This window comes from Bufo gargarizans, chromosome 4 (assembly GCF_014858855.1).
Source record: "Bufo gargarizans isolate SCDJY-AF-19 chromosome 4, ASM1485885v1, whole genome shotgun sequence".
Taxonomy (NCBI): domain Eukaryota; kingdom Metazoa; phylum Chordata; class Amphibia; order Anura; family Bufonidae; genus Bufo; species Bufo gargarizans.
The window spans coordinates 383542942-383560721 of NC_058083.1; positions in this window are offsets into that span (position 1 = coordinate 383542942).

The window sequence follows — 17780 nt, forward strand, 5'->3', positions numbered from 1 at the left end:
AGAGGGCATGCAGCCAGCCTACACTGCTACAACTGTCACAGTGAACTGCACCGTGACAGCTTTACTTCATCAGCGGAGGTGATTGCTACATATAAAAGCAGCTCTCATCTCTGCTGATGATCTGACAGTGATAGGGAGTGTCTGCTTCGTTCCCAATCTGACAGATCATCGATCTGTGTAAAAGGACCCTAAGTTACATATCAAGCAATTGTGGTTTCCTTGCTGCTTTTACTTTCCTTAAAGACTCATTTGTTAGACATGTTTCAAGTTCTTTCACAATAACCATGAGATGAAACACTTTTTCTGCGGTGACTTTGAATAAAGAGTATCGATCCTATTTCAACAGCTGACAGCTAAGGCTACTTAAAGCTGCCTGAGCCACATAAACACAATAAGTAGTATTGACCGTCTCAGAGACTAAGGAAACACAAGTACGCTTCAGCCTGAAATTGTCTACTGTCAATAGCAACCACCGTTTGAGACAAAATGTGAAAAGCCAGAAATTACTGTGCTGTGTGCATCGGCAAATAACACATATAAAATTACCCTGAACAACATAGGAAAGCTGGGAAATTATTAGGTTGCACATTTTAGACATCTATGGCTATTTAATATTAAAAAGTGAATATTTAGGAATATATGTATATACAGTCCTGATCAAAAGTTTAAGACCACTTGAAAAATGGCAAAAAAATTTATTTTACATTGTTGGATCTTAACAAGGTTCCAAGTAGAGCTTCAACGTGCAACAAGAAGAAAGTGAAACAATGGAGCTTAAGGAAGTGCAGGGGCGTCAAACGGCTGCTGGCTATGTCCAGATGTTGCAGAGAGCATTCCACATGACTGAGGGCCCTCGTCTGTGTGGTAACGACTGGGTTTTTCAACAGGACAACGCTATAGTACACAATGCCCGCAGGACAAGGGACTTCTTCCAGGAGAATAACATCACTCTTTTGGCCCATCCTGCGTGTAGTGATGTCCCGAACATAGCTTGTTCGCGTTCGTCGCGGCAGGCGAACATATGCGATGTTCGGTCCGCCCCCTATACATCATCATTGAGTAAACTTTGACCCTGTACCTCATAGTCAGCAGACACATTCCAGCCAATCAGCAGCAGACCCTCCCTCCCAGACCCTCCCACCTCCTGGACAGCATCCATTTTAGATTCATTCGGAAGCTGCATTCTCAGTGAGAGGAGGGACAGTGCTACTGCTGCTGATTCAATTGGGAAAGCGTTAGCTAGGGCATTGTTCTGTGTCCACAGACTCATCTGCTGTAAGGACAGCGTCCTGACAGCACCCCAAAAAGGGCTGGTACATCAGTGTGCTTTTTTTAAATATATATATATATATATATTGCAGTTGCCTGCCTGTGTGTGAGAGGCTGCAGGCTCAGTCACAGACAGTACTGTTTGCCCACCATTCATATAGGGTGCGACAGAAAATACCTTGCAGATAAAAAAAAATTATATTTAATATTTTTCTGTGTCAAGCCCACACAGACTGTATTGTGGCCACTGGCTAGTGGCTAGGCCTCCACTCATACCGTTACAGGGTGTCACTCACTCAAATACCTTGCAAATAAAAAAAATTATATTTAATATTTTTCAGTGATATAATCCCAGTTGCAAGCCAGTGTGTGTCAGGCCCACACAGACTGTACTGTGCCCACTGCCCACCACTTATATTGGGTGGCACAGTACCTTGCACGCATAGTACCACTTATCTAAAAAAAAATGACAGGCAGAGGCAGGCCACCCCGCAGGGGCCATCGTGGTCATGGTGCTGTGATTTCCACTGGCCCTGGAATAATGCCCAGTGTTCAGAGGCCACGTACCCTGAACCCAAAAAATTCGGAGAAAATAGTTGACTGGCTTATACAGGACACCCAATTTTCAACAGCTTCCGCTAAGAACCTTGACGCACCATCCTCCTCCAGCTCAGCTTTGGTCACCTGCTCTCAAGTTACCACTCTCCCGCCCGCCCGCCCGCCCCCACCACCACCACCACCACCACCACAGCCGCTTCACTTGATCCCTCAGAGGAGTTATTTACACATCAGTTGGATGAAATTAGTGATGCGCAACCATTATTTCCAGAGGATGTAGATAACAGGGATATGTCTCAGTCAGGCAGCATTACACACATGGACATACAGTGTGATGATGATGTTGTTGTACCCGCTGCTGCTTCCTTTGCTGAGGTGTCAGATACATGACAATGTGTCCGTGGATGCCACGTGGGTGCCTGCTCGAAGAGAAGAAGAAGAGGGGGAAAGTTCAGAAGGGGAGACAGAGAGAAGGAGGAGACGAGTTGGAAGCAGGGGGAGGTCGTCGCAAGGAGCTAGTGGCACAGTCAGACAGCATGTATCGGCACCCGGGGTCAGCCAGACAGCACGCCAATCAATGCATGCTGTTGCCACCAACAGAATGCCGTCATTGCAAAGCTCAGCAGTGTGGCATTTTTTTTGTGTGTCTGCCTCTGATAACAGAAATGCCATTTGCAACCTGTGCCAAAAGAAACTGAGTTGTGGGAAGTCCAACACCCACCTCGGTACAACTGCTTTGCGAAGGCACATGATCTGACATCACAAACGCCAATGGGATCAAAACATGAGTACAAGCAGCACACAAACTCAAAGCTATCATCCTCCTCCTGGTCCAGCATCTTCAGCCACGTCAACCACTGCTGTCCTCCTTGCCCCCTCTCAACCACCCGCCACTCTGCCTCTCACCTTCAGCAGTTCCATCTCATCTACCCACAGTCAAGTGTCTGTAAAGGAAATGTTTGAGCATAAGAAGCCAATGTCACAGAGTCACCCCCTTGCCCGGCATCTGACAGCTGGCTTGACGTAACTCTTAGCCTGCCAGCTTTTACTATACCAGCTGGTGGAGTCTGAGGCCTTAAAAAAATTTGTCGCTATTGGGACACCACAGTGGAAGGTACCCGGACGAATTTTTTTTTCAAAAAAGGCAATCCCAAACCTTTACTCAGTGATTGAAAAGGAAGTCATGGCATCTCTGGCATACAGTGTTGGGGCAAGAGTCCATCTGACCACTGATACCTGGTCTGCAAAGCACGGTCAGGGCAGCTATATCACCTACACTGCGCATTGGGTCAACCTGCTGACGGCTGCCAAGCATGGAATGCGTGGCTCTGCAGTGGAGTTGGTGACACCGCCACGACTTGAAAGCAGGCCTACTGCCACCGCCTCTACTCCTCCTACTCCATCCTCTTCCATAACCTCCTTGGCTGAGTCCTCTTCTGCAGCGGCGTCTGGCTGCACATCAACTGAATCCCCCCAGCTCCCCAGGGGCTATTCCACATCCCGGATACGACAGTGTCACGCTGTCTTGGGGTTGACTTGCCTGAAAGCAGAGAGCTACACCGGACCAGCACTCCTGTCCTCCCTGAACACACAGGTGGATCAGTGGCTGACCCCGCACCAACTGGAGATCGGCAAAGTGGTGTGTGACAATGGAAGCAATTTGTTGGTGGCATTGAATTTGGGCAAGTTGTCACATGTGCCGTGCATGGCACATGTGTTGAATCTCATCGTATAACGCTTTGTGTCTAAGTACCCAGGCTTACAGGACGTCCTCAAGCAGGCCAGGAAGGTGTGTGGCCATTTCAGGCATTCCTACACGGCCATGGCGCACTTTTCAGACAACATGCCAGTGAGGCGCTTGATTTGCGACAGCCTGACACGTTGTAATTCAACACTCCTAATGTTTGACCGCCTGCTCCAACAAGAAAAAGCCATCGAGTATTTGTTTGACCGGGGTGCTGGACGCTCATGTGCAATGCCTGTAGGCTCATGCGGCCTTTTGAGGAGGTGACAAACCTAGTCAGTCGCACCGAAGGCACCATCAGCGACCTCATCCCATTTGTTTTCTTCCTGGAGCGTGCCCTGTGAAGAGTGCTGGATCAGGCTGTAGATGAGCTTGAAGAGGAAGAGTTGTGGTCACCATCACCACCAGAAACAGCCTTGTCATCATCGCTTGCCGAACCTGCGGCAACGCTGCAAAGAGGAGTATGAGGAAGAGGAGTCAGAGGAGGAATGTGGCTTTGAGGAGGACGAAGACCAACCACAGCAGGCATCCCAGGGTGCTCGTTGTTGTCACCTATCTGGGACCCGTGGTGTTGTACGTAGCTGGGAGGAAGAACAGACCGTCAATGACCATCAGTGAGGAGGAGGAACGGGAAATGAGTAGCTCGGCATCCAGCCTTGTGCAAATGGGGTCTTTCATGCTGTCATGTCTGCTGAGGGACCCTCATATAAAAAGGATGAAGGAGAACAACCTATACTGGGTGGCCATGCTACTAGACCCCCGGTATAAGCAGAAAGTGGCAGAAATGTTACCAAATTACCGAAAGTCAGAAAGGATGCAGCAGTTCAAAACCAAACTAAAAAATATGCTTTACACAGCTTATAAGGGGGATGTCACAGCACAACGGGAATCTAACTGGGGAAGAGGTGAAAGTAATCCTCCTCCTACCATGACCACAGCGGCAAGGACAGGACGCTTTACAGATGTGTTGTTGATGGAGGACATGCAGAGCTTTTTCAGTCCTACACATCGCCACAGCCCTTCGGGATCCAGCCTTAGAGAACGACTTGACCGACAGGTAGCAGACTACCTCGCCTTAACTGCAGATATCGACACTCTGAGGAGCGATGAATCCCTTGACTACTGGGTGTGCAGGCTTGACCTGTGGCCTGAGCTATCCCAGTTTGCGATAGAACTTCTGGCCTGCCCCGCTTCAAGTGTCCTGTCAGAACGGACCTTCAGTGCAGCAGGAGGCATTGTCACTGACAAAAGAAGTCACCTCGGTCAAAAAAGTGTTGATTACCTCACCTTCATTAAGATAATTGAGGCATGGATCCCGAAGGGACTGACAGTGGGGGATACATTTGACTAACAAAAGGGCTGATGACATGCCTTGGCCTCAAAATGGTCCCCACGCTGCTGTATTTAATGTCTGCATACCAGATGACTTTTGTGAATTCTCCGCCACCAACTAGGGTTCAAGCCGCAATATTTTAGTCACCTTTCTGCCTGCGGCTGCAACAATACCTAATTTTTCAGGCATGTGTACATGCTTATTTTTCTGGCCTCTGGTGCTGCACTGTGGCTGCAAAAAACAAAACAAAAAAAAAGGCCCTTCGTGATCGGTACCTTCTTGTGGTGAAGGGGCTTGTGTATCACAATGAAGCGATCATAACCTCTATGAGTGTGTTGGCAATGTTGCCACACCCCAGATGATAAGGCCGTTGCTTCATTATGATCAGACTAAAAGCGATCGGCTGGATAATTTTTCATAGAAAAAACATAATTTTTTTTTAAAGTTGTATGGGTTTTTAATACATAAAATAAAAAAAAAATCATAATAAAGTCTCTTAATAGTTTATTAGAAATAATGCAGACAATTTAAAAAATCCCCATCAATTCCAATACAAAGCAAGTCTAGAGCTCAGAACTAAAATTATTTCAGGATGTCGTAATGGTTCGTTAATTTGACAATGGTTAATCAATTCGACACACGTCCCCGGATAGGGGACGTAACAGGGATTAAATTTATAGGAATAGTATTAGTTAAGACACCACTCATATAGGGTGTCACAGCACATTGCTCCGTGCACGCGCAGTGCCCCAACTTGGGAGTAAGAGGACCGACCAAGCTGCTTTTTCCATCTCCCGGTTCCTAAAATCAATTCAGTTTGGTGTATCAGAGTTTGGTCTATCACTGTGAAGGCAGTCGAAGGTACCTGGCCTAAATTTTTTTTCAGAAAAGGCAATCCCACCCTGATATGGGACGTAACAGGGATTAAACTGATGAGAAGAGAACTACAGAAAATACCACTCATATCGGGTGTGACAGTAAATTGCACGGCGCAGACGCGGTGACCGTGGATTCAAACAAAGGGGAGGGAGCCAGCGTTTTTTTAACCATCTCCCCGTTTGAAAAATCTATTCAATTCACCTTTCGGGGACCCTTGGTGTTGTATGTGGCTGGGTGGAGGAAGAAACCTTCAATGACATCAACGGGACATGGCTAGCTTGGTATCCAACTTTGTGCAAATGGGGAGTTTGCGGTTGGGCAAATGGACTGTTTGCGGTTGTTTGCAGTGCATTAAAAGGGGAGTTTGGTCTGTCAATGTCTGTGAAGCGGGCGTAACCCTTACACTACTTGATCGATACAACATCATACCTGATCGTATACACACACTGGATGTTTTAAACCACGTTGTTCAAAAAAATTGAGGATTGTTAGGTGATTTATGCCCTTTATGGATTAAAACCCAACTCTGCGTCAACTATGTAATTTTCCATGGGAGTTTTGCCATGGATCCCCCTCCGGCATGCCACAGTCCAGGTGTTAGTTAGTGCTACTCAGTTTATTCGTTGTTTTCATTCAATTGAATGCTCAAAAAATGTTTTGTCTCACTCCTATTTCTTCTTGTTGCATATTGAAGCTCGTTAAGACCCAGCCATGCTAAATATGATTTTTTACCATTTTTCAAGTGGTCTTAAACTTTTGATCTGGACTGTATAACTGTTATATGACATCCAGAAACATGAAGTCACTGCAAATAACTCTCTTTCTGTCTCTAATATAAAAAACATAGGAACTGTATTAACATTATTGGCAGGTCTAGTTGTATAATATGTAAGTCATATTAGCAACCTATAACAGATGTTAGCTGGCCAGCTACACTCCCACCAAAGTTACCTATAATTCTATATTCTTAGTGGTAGGACTTCCCTCAGGTACTCAACTTTCCAAGTGTCTTTTATCACTCTCAAAAAGAACAACTAACTTCCGTATAGGATGCTCCAACTTGAGTGGAGGAGTTAGACGCTTTCCTTTTTTGTCAAGTCTCCTAATTGTGTTAACAATCTTCTTACTAATCTGTCTTCATCTTTTTGAACTTATAGAACTTTGGACAATTTCCACTGACTTCTAGGTAAATATTCTTCTTTTACTAACACTATGTCACCAACTTGGACATTTCTTCTGGGTGTTTGCCATTTACTTCTTAGCATAAGATTAGCTAAGTACTCTTTCCACCATCTATTCCAAAACTGTTCTGATAGATATTGAACTCTTTGCCAATGTTAGTGATGAGCGGCAAGGGTCATATTCGAATTCGCGATATTTCACAAATATTTTGTTAAATATTCGTCATATATTCGTGAATTCGTATATTCGTTATATTCTACACTTTTTTTTTACGCGAAAATTGGCAAGGTAATGATCACGTAATATGCAAATATTACACGCTCAATACAGGAGTGGGTCAAAAACTAATATATAGTACTATAGAATATAGTGCTATATATTTGTTTTAAAAAATATTCATCGTTTTTGCAGTGGGCCAATGAGTCATTGGCCCACAAGCAACTTAAGCAGGGAGGAATCAAGACTTAAGATGGAAAAAAAATGACAAATATTCTAAAAAAAACAAATATATAGCACTATATTGAATATAGTGCTATAGATTCGTTTTTTAGAATATTCATCATTTTTTTCCATCTGTAGTCATGAGTCTTGACTTCAGATGGAAAAAAATGACGAATATTCTAAAAAACTAATATATAGCACTATATTCAATTTAGTGCTATATATTCGTTTTTTAGAATATTCGTCATTTTTTTCCATCTGAAGTGAACACATGATTCCTACCTGCTTCTTGCTTGTGGGCCAATTACATCATTGGCCCACAAGCAAGAAGCAGGGAGGAATCATATGTTCAGATGGAAAAAATTACTAATATTCAATATAATGAATATATAGCACTATATTCTATTCACAAATTCTCGAATAAATTCTCGCCAATATTAGCGATTCAAATTTGTTATTTGAATATTCACGATCAACACTATTCGCCATCTCTTTTTAGCATATACATCTTATTTGGTGAACTTGCCAGGCGGTGGCTATATGTAAACAGACTTAAGGTGAAGTAGATGGTTGGGAGTTAAAGGGTCCAAACTTGTTGGGTCGTTGATGTTATCAACTGTAAGTGGACGACTGTTAACAATAGACCTTCTACTTCATAGAATAGGGTCCTAAGTGAAGCATCATCCATTCTTCCGGCATTCTTTTCCAACACTGAACTTAACACATTTCTTACAGTTCTGATTTGTCTTTCCCACAATTCTCCTGTATGGCTTGCATTTGGAGCATTTCTCTAACAAATACTTAGTTACCATTTCTTTGTCAATCTCATTTGGAGCTTTCTTCAATTCATTGTTTGCTCCGACAAAATTAGATCCTTGGTTAGATCTCAGCTCTCTAACAGTATCTCTAATTGCTATGAAACATCTTAAGGCATTGATGACTGCGTCAGTTGACATATCTTCTAACATTTCCAGGTGAATCGCTCTGGAAGTTGGACATGTAAATATTAGTCCATATCTCTTGTACTCCTTGCGGTTTTGCTTGGTGATGAATGGGCCAAAACAATCCATTCCGCTATAAAGAAATGGTGCTGATGGGTTTACATGATCTGCCGGTAAATCTGCCATTCTTTGTTCTTCAGTAGGTCTACATGCCTTTCTATAAACTACACATTTACTTATACAGTGCTTTGCAAAAGTCTTCACCACCCTTGACTTTTTTCATGTTTTGGTGCCTCACAACCTGGAATTAACATGGATTGTTTGAGGATTTGCATCATTTAATTTAAAGAACATGCCCACAACTTTGAAGATGCTTTTTTTATTTTTTTTATTGTGAAGTGAACAACAAATAAGACAAAATAACAGAAAAAGTAAATGTGTATAACTTTTCACCCCCTAAAGTCAATACTTTGTAGAACCACCTTTTGCGGCAATCACATCTCCAAGTCGCTTTGGATAAGTCTCTATGAGCTTGCCACATCTTACCACTGGGATTTTTGCCCATTCCTCCTTGCAAAACTGTTCCAGCTCCTTCAAGTTGGATGGATTGCACTTGTGATCAGCCATCTTTAAAGGGGTTCTGCACTTTCAATTAACTGATGATCTATCCTCTGGATAGATCATCAGCTTCTGATCGGCGGAGGTCCGACACCCGGGACCCCCGCCGATCAGCTGTTTGAGAAGACAGCTGTGCTCCAGCAGCGCCGCTGCCTTCTCACTGTTTACCGCCGGGCCGCCCGCCCACTGACGTCACGACTTGTATCAACTACAGTGGGCGCGGCTAAGCTCCATTCAAGTGAACAGAGCTTAGCCGCGCTAACTCTAGTTGATACAAGTCGTGACGTCAGTGGGCGGGCGGCCCGGCGGTAAACAGTGAGAAGGCCGCGGCGCTCCTGGAGCGCCGCTGCCTTCTCAAACAGCTGATCGGCGGGGGTCCCGGGTGTTGGACCCCGGCCGATCAGAAGCTGATGATCTATCCAGAGGATAGATCATCAGTTAATTGAAAGTGCAGAACCCCTTTAAGTCTGACCACAGATTTTTTTTATTGGATTGAGATCTGGGCTTTGACTATGCCATTCCAACACATTTACATGTGTCCCCTTAAACCACTCAAGTGTTGCTTTAGCAATGTGTTTTGGGTCAATGTCCTGCTGGAATGTGAACCTCCGTCCTAGCCTCAAATAACACACAGAGTGGTACAGGTTTTGCTCAAGAATATCCCTGTATTTAGCACCACCTATCATTCCCTCAACTCTGACTAGTTTCTCAGTCCCGGCTTCTGAAAAACATCCCCACAGCATGATGCTGCCACCACCATGTTTCACTGTGGGGATGGTGTTCTTTGGGTGATGTGATGTGTTGGGTTTGCGCCAGACATAGCGTTTTCTTTGATGGCCGTAAAGTTTAATTTTAGTCTCATCAGACAAGAGCACCATCCTCTATACATTTTGGGAGTCTCCCACATGCCTTTTCATAAACTCACGATGTGTCTTTTTGTTTTTAGCTAAAAGAAATGGCTTTCTTCTAGCCACTCTGCCATTAAGCCCAACTCTATGGAGCATACGGCTTATTGTCGTTCTATGTACAGATACTCCAGACTATGCTGTGGAACTCTGCAGCTCCTCCAGGGTTACCTTAGGTCTCTGTGCTACCGCTCTGATTAATGCCCTCCTTGCCCGGTCCGTGTTTTGGTGGGCGGCCTTCTCTTGGCAGGTTTGCTGTTGTGCCATGTTATTTCCATTTGGTTCTGACAGATTTGTTGGTGCTCCTGGGGATCATCAAAGATTTGAAGATTTTTTATAATCTAACCCTGACTTGTACTTCTCAACAACCTTACTTGTTTGGAGAGTTTTTCGGTCTTGGCAGTATTTGGTTAGTGATTGGTTAGGTGTTGCAGCCTCTGGGTCCTTTCAAAAAAGGTGTGTATATGTAATGACACTTAGTTTGCACACAGGTAGACTTAAGATTAAGCTTGTACAATGGGTGGTGGTTTGGAAGCCTTTTAGGTTATTGACTAAGTTTCTTCAACTTTTCACTGTAGAATCTCTGTTCAATTAGTCTTATGACTGTTTCTTCAGCTTTCATTCTTTTCTCTGCATTCAATGATTCCTTCTTTCTGATTCCCTTTGCCAAACTTTGAATTTGAGCTACTGCATTGATGACCGTATTCCATTTTGAACATCTGGCTAGTCTTTCAAGTATGTCATCTTGACACTAGGCTGCAGTGTTCAATGTTTGTACAACCTTTACTTCTGGATCACACAGACAATTCTGTGTAACCTTTACTGGGCATGATTTTATTTTTTCCAAATGAACTCTGGACCTGTGAACCAATTTGAATTCTTCAATTCTGTTACATTCAGACCTTTTGAAGCATGGTCTGCTGGGTTATGCTTTGTATCAATGTGATGCAAATGTTCTGGATTGCAAAAAACAAAATGGCTGCACACCATTATATATACAAACATTAGAGGTAGGAAATGGGGGTCATTCTAGATAAAAGTGGTACAATACCGACTATAAATGCGTATACATGAATAATGGAAGCTCTTAGCGCACATACGTGTTGGGCCCATCTACCAGGCGTCAAGGTGGCTTCCGCAGATGGGTCCCTATCACTAAAGAAACTGCCTCACTTTGGACTTACTTAAGCCTACAATATTCAGGGCAGTGTAGGAACCAGCTACAAACATATTCTGCTCATAAGTCCCAGGTAGATGGGCGTGTCCAGTCTAAAAGGGGTGCCACCCCCAACATATTGCAAGCAAATTTAGACTTAAACCTTAGGTTTTAGTCTAAATGTTCTGGATTGGTTATTTCCCAAATTTTCTGAACTCTGTTGGCGAGTTGGCGACAAAGATATAGAACCTTTGAGCTTCGTTATTTATGTATCCTAGAACAACTTGTGAGTCTGTCCAAAAATATTCTTCATCTATTTTCAATTCCTATTCTTCTTTTAGAAACTTACTGATGCTGAAACTACGGCTGCTGTCAGTTCAAGTCTTGGTATTGTCTGAATACTGGTAGGTGCAACTCTGTCTTTTCCCATAACCAGGGCACAGTGTTTTTTTTCCTTCTCTTATCACTCTGATGTAGGAGCACTGACCATAACCATAACTACTAAAAACTATCAGAAAAGTGATGAAGTTCTATTTTCTTGTACTTTCCAAAATCAGGAGGTACAAATCATCTTGGTATCTGAACTTCTCTCAAGTTTTGCAAGTCTCTCATCCAACTCTCCCATCTTGGCCTCAAATCTCCACATATGGGTTCATCCCATCCTAACTTCTGTCTGCATAATTCATGCAGTATTTCTGTTGCTTTGAGGATTACTGGGGCCAAGAATCCCACTGTGGAAAGAATGGTACGTCTAGTTGCAACTTTCTCTTCCGTAGATACTTCAAAGAATAACTTGTCGTTCTCTACATTCCATCCCAATCCAAGTACGTTTCGAACTGAAAGATGATCATAATTGAGATCTACATTCTTCATTGTTGATTCACGTTCAGAGTCACTGATGGATTCCAGTACTTCTGTTTGAGATGAATTTGTGAAGGCGCAGGTTTCCTCTTGCACGTCTCTCTTTGCTTTCTTTCACTAGTTTGATTGCAGATTCTGTGGACTCTAGACTTATAAGACCATCATCTACATAAAAAATTTTCTTACGAAAATTTGCTGCTGATGGACATTCCTTTTCATTCTGATTGGCCAGGTACTTCATACCATAATTGGCACAACCTGGAGACGATGCTGCTCTGAACAAGTGTACTTTCATTCTGTATTCCGCCGGCTCTGTATCTGTATCTCCGTCCTCCAACCATAAGAACCTCAAGAAGTCTTTATCTTTATTCTTTGCATGAAACTGGTGGAACATCTTTTCAACGTCACACATGACTGCTACGAGATACTTTCTAAATCTACAGAGTACTCCAAGCAGAGTATTCATAATATCTGGTCCATTTAATAGATTATTCAATGCAACACCATCCTATTTTGCTGAGCAATCAAATACTACTCTAATCTTATCTGGTTTTCTTGAGTGGTAAACTCCTTGATGTGGGATGTACCACACTTCTTCTTTAGGTCGACTGCTGACTTTCTTTGCATATCATTGTTCGGGGATGCCTTCCATGAATTTCAAATAATCCTTCTTGAATTAGGGATCTCTTCCCATCTTTTTCTTCAAACACTTAAATCTTGCTAGGGCAATATCTGATATTTGGCAGATGAGGTATTTTTCCTAAAGGGTAAGGGCATTTCAAGATGACCTTGTTGATTCTGCCTAATGCTTTCTTCTAGAGTGTGTACAAACTTTATGTCTTCATGGGATACACTCTTTTCTTTAGAACTTATGACTTCAAAATCAGATTCAAAGATCTTGATTACTTTCGCTGGACTTACGGTTGGTAACTCTTGGACAGATATTCGATGACACAATCCTGTCACCTGTCTTGAGTGTGCAATCTGCTGTTTTTCTACGACAACGCCCCATCCTAGATCAGTTTGAACAGCGTAGGGATCACCCTTTCATCCTGTAATTACCTTTCCTTGTACCAAGGCTTAGGGGCAATCGTAACCTATCAATAGTCCAACACCAAACTCCTTCATCGGGGACATTTCATGAGATATGACAGATAGGTGCTCCCATTTATTGTTTCACAGGTAGGTATGCAATCTTGATCTAGAGGTATATCATCTTTTGTATAAGCTGGAGGTAGATCTTATGTGAAGTTTGAATGAAGTCCTCTAAATATCAGTCTTTTGACCCTTTCACTGTTCACTAATGTGTCTCTTCTCATCATTGTGGTGAGTTTGAGCTTCACTGGTTCTGTAACCACTTGTAATTTCTTGCAGATTTCTTGATCAATGAAGGTGACATCCCTCTGGGCATCCAGTAGCGCATAGGCATATACCTTCTTGTTCCTCCTTTTAGGATTTGAAATGCACACTGGTACAGCCATTGATGTGCCGTTGCTTTCTCCTTACCTCACTCTACAAGAGAATACCGATACTTTATTTTCTTCCTCAGCATCTTTAGGTATTGAGAATTATCTTTCTTTGGACATTCTTCATGTAGTGGTGTAGGATTGCATCCTTTGCAAACGCTGCATGTGGCCCTTTTCTTACACTCCTTAGTAACATGGCCTTTTCTTAGGCATCCGAAACACAGTTGGTTATCCAGTACAAATGTTTTCTTTTGTTCTGGGGACTTTTCCTTTAATTGTTGTCACTTGTGTATGGAGTGGTTCTCTCCACAGAACATACATTTGAAGGTAGTCTGAAAATTTGTCGGTTCTGTCTCTCTACTGATCCCAGTAGTGACTTTGAACGTGCTCTCGTAGGTATCTGGACCTTTAGCTGCTGTGTTGGTTGCAAAGCTAGTGGCTCTTGCACATCTTATATCTCTCGCAAGTGTAATGGGGTGCCGAAGGCGCACTCGGTCTCCCATCAGCCGCAGACCTGCTGCTTAGCTTCGGGAGCGAGGATCTGTGTTTGACCTTTGCTAGCTGGGAGGCTCCCTGCTCCTAGGTCTGCCTTGAGCGCCGAGCTGATCACTCGGTGCTCGACTGGTCGGTCTGTCGGTCATGTGACGCTGGCCACGTCACATGACCCTCACTCCCCACTATAAATACAGGCAGCCTGCTGGCCACAGGTTGCCTGTTAATTTCTAGGTTCCTGGCTATTTGTTGCACTACTGAATACTCACCTGATCCTGTTCCCTGATGATCCTTTGCCTGCTCCTCCTGTACTGCGCATTCCGTCCTGGTATTGTGACCTCGGCACCTCTTTGCGGACTCCTCTGGTACTTCTCTACTCTCCTGGTATTTGACCCCAGCTTCTCCTGACCATTCTTTGCTTAACCCTTTGTACTGTGTTAAGGAAATTATCCAGCTTTTCTGAAAGTGGATATAAAATTCATAAGATGTTTTTCATTTTCTCTGTATATGTGATATAATGTGGTGACATTTGAAAAGAACAAGCATAAGATAAAAAACCTATAGAAGTGAACTGTGTGTTTTAAGATAAGATAACATTTGTACTACTCCTGGGAAATTATGCCTCTCTTGCTTAAAATCTAAACTCATTAGTTAACACATTTTTGTAAAAGTTAAACCTGAAAAATAACTAATCAATAGATGGATTCAAAAGCCATTATTGAAATGTCTGTAAACCAATCATGTTTTACTTTGAGAGGTTACACCCTGTGAACTGTGTATAAATAAAGGGTGCAGGACACTTTCACTTTAGGGTCCTGACAAGGTTTTGAACTATACTCAGACTTCTGTCATTTTCCTCCGTCGACGTCATTCACCTGAACACGAGGCAACGAGCATCACGTGACTGACCCTTGGCCTGCCGCAACATTTTCTGGTGGAGAATGCGGGCACCACAACAACACTCCTAGCTGCAGATCGCGACACGGAGACCAGGACCCAGGAAGACCGCGGTAAGTAACCCATTGTGTTACTACCTGTCTTCTGAGCTCTGCTCGCTGTTCTGCAGTGTGGTGTGTGAACGTGGTGCCTGTACCGTGTTCTGGTGAATGTATTATTTCCCCTATATGTGCTAAACTGTTTTTAGGCGTATGAATGCACGAATGTGTGAGTGGCTGAGATAAGCTGAATCTTGGAGGGGTCTGGCCCTGCTCCTCCTGAGCCAAGCTGAAAGTCTAGAGCTCGCTGACTGGCTTGTCCGGTCCCTGACTCTGGAGGCCTCTGGTTCTGGTGGAGAAAGGGTTGACAGACCTATACTGGAGGAGGCTGTGAGAAGTGGCAGTGCATAAAGCTGTCCAGTAAGATTGGATAGGGGCCCTGCAGTTCCTTGTTGGTACCTGAAAAGGCGCCTGAGGTCAGGGGTTGTTCCAATGTTATGTCATACTGTGTGGTTTCACATGTACTGAGTGCCTGCTGATATTGTGTGAGGAAGAATTACTGCATTGCTGCCAATTCCTATGCTGTACAATGTATACATGCGTGGGTATTATGATTCCAGTTTGGATTGGGTGGTTGCAGTTATAATCATTTGGATTGCATCCTGTGCCATAGAAAGAATGTAGAGGGGTTTAAGGGGTTTCCAGCGAGTAACCCCAGAGAGGACGTGTGAATTACTATGTGTGAGGGCAAGACTATATTGTAGTATTGCCAGACCAGTGGATCAGTGCTACCTCGGAAGTGTGCCCACAGCACCACTGGTAGTAGGAAAATTGGTGCCGCCTCGGAAGTGTGTCCACGGCACCACTAGTAGTGCCGCCTCGGAAGTGTGTCCACGGCACTACTGATAGTGCTGCCTCGGAAGTGTGTCCACAGCACTGTTGTAATTCACCAGGTGTGTGAGTACCTGGATAGTGAATTACAAGGAGCCACCCACAGGATGGGGGCTACACATAGTAAGCGTTTCTCTGAGAAGGGAGCAGAGAAATGGGTCTCTGCAATTGATATTATGCAATGCGCAAAGGGCACTGAAGCAACCAAAGACTGTAGACAAATGCTAAAGAAATTAGGAGCAGGTGTGAATGGAACATTGGATGAACCAGTATGGCAGAAATTTCTTACTAATTTTAAGGGGTGGTTGGAAGACCATAACAAATATGACTAGGCCACAATGTGGTATGATGTAGCCCAGGGAATGACTTTGACTGCCCATAAGGCAAAAGACACTGACAAAGGGACTATGTATGAAATATGGGATGAAATTAAATTGCCAACAAAAGAATTAAACATCCCTTCTGAAGTATGGTGTATTATCCCCCATAAACCACAAAAATCTCTCCCTCCCACAGCACCACCTCCATATAAAAGCCCGGAGGGGTGGACTTGTCCTAATTGTGGACAACAGAACCCAGACACAAGAGTGAGATGCTCAGCCTGTGGGAGGCCCAAGCCACACTCTCATGTGGGCTTATACCCATTAGTCAATAAGACCCTCCCCACAGTAAAAGCTGGGCAACTGGAAACACATCATTATGAGGTTTATAGGCCATGGACTCCTAGTGAGTTACTGGCTATGTGTAACACTTTGCCAGACCCCCGTACTGTCCCCAGTACTTTCCTTCGTAAATTGGAAAGTATCCAGACCGCATATAAAGCCACTTGGGCGGATCTGGAGAGTCTTTTAGAGACTAGAGGAGGGGAAGTACTTAAGAATCAAATGATGGCAAAGGCCCCTGGTACTGTCCCAGTGGATAAGGCCACAGACCAGTCAGGCCAGGAATTTATCATGGCCCTTAAACCCTGGGTAAAAGAGCAACAGGACAATCAGACTGACACTTTTATGATGCAAACACAAGACGCTAAGCAGACTGTAGCTGACTATGCCACAGCTTTAGAACAGCTCTGGCTTGACTATGGGTATGAGACAGGAGACAGTAAGGACATGAGACTACTAAAACATACATTCATGTCTGGATTAAAAGCACCCATACGGGATGCTGTGAAGAAGGCTCGCCCTGATTGGCGGACCTGCCAGTTCCCTGACCTAGTGGCCATAGCAAAGGGAGCTAAGCTAGACTTACAAAATAAAAAAAAGCCAATAATGGCTAACCAACCTTTTAAACCTAAGGGCAGGTTTCAGGAAAGAATACCAGGTGGGGATCAGTCTCCACGTAACTGGGACCAAGTAACATGCTGGAATTGTGGGAAAAAAGGGCATTGCTCAGTCAAATGTCCCCGGAGAGGTCAGGCTACTGCCCGGACCTCTCAATGAAGTGACGGCAATCCTGTGAGTTCCCTCAACGTTAACTACCCCCTTGACGCAATCCCAGGTCCACAACTAATTATCACATCCACATGTGAGGACACGGGGAATTCAATTGACTTTTTGGTAGACACAGGAGCAGCCCATACCCTAATACAAGAAAAATATGTGCCTGAAGAGCTTATCTCCTCAGATTACATCTACTGTCAAGGGGTTGAAGGAACAACTGTTAAACTCCCACTAACAAAGCCTGTTAAACTTAATATTCATGATGCCTTATCTATTGTCACGCGTGTGTTGGTAAGCTCAGATAATCCATACAATTTGCTGGGGACTGACGTACTCAGTGCCATGAGGGCATCTGTGGATTTCTCTTTAGGAAACCCCCAAATTACAGCCCCTGTGCCTGAAGAGAATCTGTGTGCACTTATGTACTTAATTACATTTAGTGCCTCCTCTACCTCTCAGAATATACCCCCAGATTGGCTGTCTGAAGTGCCATCACATTTGTGGGCAACTTCCAAGACAGATGTGGGCAGACTTCCAGTAACTCCGGTGGTTGTGCAGCTGAAACATGGCATTAAGCTGCCATGTGTGCGTCAGTACCCACTAAATTCTTCACAGGAAGATGCCATTGCAAATGATCTGAAAGATCTGTTGGGGAAAGGGTTAATAATCC